This window comes from Scyliorhinus torazame, chromosome 20, assembly GCF_047496885.1.
Source record: "Scyliorhinus torazame isolate Kashiwa2021f chromosome 20, sScyTor2.1, whole genome shotgun sequence".
NCBI lineage: Eukaryota > Metazoa > Chordata > Chondrichthyes > Carcharhiniformes > Scyliorhinidae > Scyliorhinus > Scyliorhinus torazame.
In genome coordinates, this window is record NC_092726.1 from 42,620,525 (window position 1) to 42,624,515 (window position 3,991).

General features: G+C 47.3%; 1 pseudogene; it reads right to left on the minus strand.

Annotated features, from left to right (window-relative positions):
- Positions 1-1,789: 1,789 nt before the first annotated feature.
- Positions 1,790-1,965, minus strand: LOC140397242 (U2 spliceosomal RNA; annotated as a pseudogene).
- Between the last annotated feature and the right edge of the window lie 2,026 nt (positions 1,966-3,991).

The following is a 3,991-nucleotide window of genomic DNA, read 5'->3' on the forward strand; positions in this document are numbered from 1 at the left end:
TATTTGTTTTACTCTTGCGCAGTGTTTCAACGCATTTGATTGACTGACGGGGCACTGTTTAAATACATTTGATTTATTGTCGGCACTGTTTAAATGCATTTAATTTACTATAAAGAACTGTTTAAATACATTTGGCACCGTTTAGATATAATTGATTTATTTTAGGCCACTGTTCAAATGCATTTGATTTACTGTAGGGCACTGTTTAAATGCATTTAATTGACTCGAGGGCAATGTTTAAATGCATTTGATGGACTGTTGTGCGCTATTTAATTGTATTTGATTTACTGCAGTACACTGTTTAAATACTTTGGATTTATTCTGGGGCACTGTTTAAATACATTTGATGGACTGTTGTGCGCTATTTAATTATATTTTATTCACTGCAGTACACTGTTTAAATACTTTGGATGTATTCTGGGGCACTGTTTAAATACATTTGATTTACTGTCGGGCAGTTTAAATGCATTTGATTTACTGCAGGGCACTGTTTAAATGCCTTTAGTTTGCTGCCGGGCACTGTTTAAATGCACTTGACTTACTGGAGGGCATTGTTTCAATGCGTTTGATTTCGTGTCGGACACTGTGTAAACGCATTTAATTTATTCCAAGGCGCAAATTTAAATACTTTTGATTTACTGTCAGGCACTGTTTAAATGCAATTAATTTACTATAAATCACGATTTAATATATTTGGCTCACTGTCGGGCACTGTTTGAATGCATTTGATTTACTTCATGGCACTTTTTAAATGCATTTAGTTTCCGGTAGGGCACTGTTTCAACGCATTTAATTTATTGCAGCGCCTGTTTAAATACATTTGATTTACTGTGTCACTGTTTAAATGCATTTCATTTACTGTAGGGCACTATTTAAATACATTTGATTTACTAGAAAGCACTGTTCAAAAACGTTTGGTTTACTGTAGGGCATTGTTTGAATGCATTTGATTTAACTTCGGGCACTGTTTAAATGCATTTGATTCACAATCGGGCACTGTTGAAATGCATTTAATTGACTCGAGGGCACTGTTTAAATACAATTGATGGACTGTTGTGCGCTATTGCTGCGCTCGACTGTGCTTTGGAACTTTCAGGCTACGCTCACTGTTGGTCAAGAGACATCCAGCTTGGCCGAGCACGGTGGAGTCTGAGCATGCAGAACCAGTAAAACACAACAGGAAGACATCGTCTGGCAAGCCGTCACCTGTCGTCACCAGATGAAATGGAGACGCTGTGAAGGCCAGTGACACCCAACGGAGGGAGTCGAAGAAATCTCCACCTTTGCCGAACAAAGGACAATCCGTGCAAGCAGCAAGTACTGGCGGTATCCAACAGGGGGCAATGTCTAGTCTCCCTGAGCTCCACCCTAGCGTGTTGGTCGTGGAGTCAGGAGAACGAAAAGAGACGCCGTGAAGGTATACCTACATCCAAAGAGAATGCCGTTCAGTCTGTCGCCACACCTCCCCGTTGTGCAGGATGAAGGGATGTGGTAACTGAAGTGAGGAGAAGGCAAGTCGGCATCCGAGTGTGAAGGTGAGTGGCCTGTAAAAAGCAGCAGGAAATCTGTGTGGCATATCAGCTGAAAACGGAGCCTGGCTGCCGCAAGTCCGCGAGTCCATCGGCTCGCAACATTCGTGCACGAAGCTCCCGCCAGCAGAAAAACTGGCAATGCTTTGGAGCCTGAAAGGCCTTAAATTGGTCAGGATGAGACAACTGGACAAGAGAGAAAAGGGGAAGTCAGGTTTTGCGGCATTTTCTGCTTTTATACATTTTGCGCCCCAAAGCGGGGAGAGGGCACCATTCCTGGAAGCACTGCAAGACCAGGTTGATGCGTGGAGCGGAAGGAGCAAGCCCCTGAACCATCTCCGAGTCCTAAAAATCAATTTAATATTCGGTCCCCAGATTGAGGACATATCAGATATTAAACTGATAACAACAGATTTTTTTTTTTTCAAAAAAATATACTTTATTCATAAAAATTTATCATGAGCGTTACAGAAACATTTCAAATTGTCTTGACTGTACATTTCCGGCAGGGTTACATGTTGCCTTGACTTTCTTCCATTCAATTTTGAAATTGTCGTACACATATCACTCTTTACATTTCCATTCCTTCTTAAATATTTACAGTGGCATGTTTGTTTTATACATTGTAGTGTTGGTTACACTGTTACCCGCCCCTCGGTGTACATTTGCTGGAAAGACTTTACACAGTGGTCTTTCCCCATTGCGCCTTGGCGGCAGCTGCCCCAAGCTTGAGTGCGTCCCTCAGCACGTAGTCCTGGACCTTGGAATGTGCCAGTCTGCAACACTCGGTCGAGGACAATTCTTTGCACTGGAAGATCAGCAAGTTTCGGGCAGACCAAAGAGCGTATTTTACCGAGTTGATGACCTTCCAGCAGCAGTTGATATTTGTCTCGGTGTGTGTCCCTGGAAACAGTCCGTAGAGCACAGAGTCCTGTGTCACAGATCTGTTTGGGATAAACCTTGACAAATACCACTGCATCTCTCTCCAGACCTTCTTTGCAAAGGCACATTCCACAAGGAGGTGTGTGACCGTCTCATTTCCCCCACAGCCACTCCGAGGGCAGCGTGCATTGGTGCAGAGCCTTCGGGTGTGCATGAAGAATCTGACAGGGAGGGCCTTTCTCACCACCAGCCAAGCTAGGTCTTGGTGCTTGTTTGAAAGTTCTGGTGATGAGGCGTTCTGCCAGATGACTCTGGCAGTCTGCTCAGGGAACCATCCAACGTCCTCCACGGTCTCCTTTTCCCTGAGGGCCTCGAGGACATTACGTGCTGACCACTGCTTCATTGCCTTGTGGTCAAAGGTGTTTTCCTTCAAAAACTTTTCCACAAAGGACAGGTGGTACGGTACGGTCCAACTACTTGGAGCGTTCCGCGGCAATGAGGCCAGGCCCATCCTTCGCAACACCGGGGACAGGTAGAACCTCAGTATGTAGTGACACTTGGTGTTTGCATACTGGGGGTCCACGCACAGCTTGATGCAGCTGGACACAAAGGTGGCCAACAGGATGAGGGAGGCATTGGGTACGTTCCGCCCTCCCTTCTCCACAGGTTTGTACATGGTGTCCCTTCGGACACGGTCCATCTTGGATCGCCAGATAAATTTGAAGATGGCCCGGGTGACTGCTGTGGCGTAGGGTCGGGTTATGGGCCAGACCTGCGCCACGTACAGTAGCACCGAGAGTACCTCACACCTGATGACCAGGGTTTTGCCCGCAATGGAGAGGGAGCGTTGCTCCCACCAGCCCAGTTTCTGTCTTACCTTTCCTAGGCGCTCCTCCCAGTTTTTGGTGCACGCCCCAGCAGCTCCGAACCATATCCCCAGCACCTTCAGGTAATCTGACCTGACAGTGAAGGGGACAAAGGACCGGTCGGCCCAGTTCCCAAAGAACATGGCCTCGCTCTTGCCCCGGTTTACCTTGGCTCCAGAGGCCAGTTCAAACTGGTCGCAGGTGGTTAAGAGCCTGCGTACAGACGCAGGATCCGAGCAGAAGACGGCAACGTCGTCCATGTACAGGGAGGCCTTGACTTGCATGCCTCCACTGCCTGGGATCGTCACTCCTCTTATACCCGGATCCCTCCTGATGGACTCGGCAAAAGGTTCTATGCAGCACACAAAAAGGGCAGAGGAGAGAGGGCAGCCCTGCCTGACTCCAGATCTGATCTGGAACTTTTCTGATTCCCACCCATTGATTGAGACTGCGCTATAGATGTTTGTGTAGAGCAGTTTGATCCAATTGCGAATTCCCTCCCCAAACCCCATTTTGGAGAGCACATCCATCATGTAGGTGTGCGATATTCTGTCAAAAGCCTTCTCCTGGTCAAGGCTGATGAGGCAAGTGTCCACCCCCCTGTCCTGCACGTAGGCGATCGTATCCCTGAGTAGCGCGAGGCTATCAGAGATCTTCCTGCCGGGTACAGCACAGGTCTGGTCAGGGTGGATCACCGACTCCAGAGCAGACCTG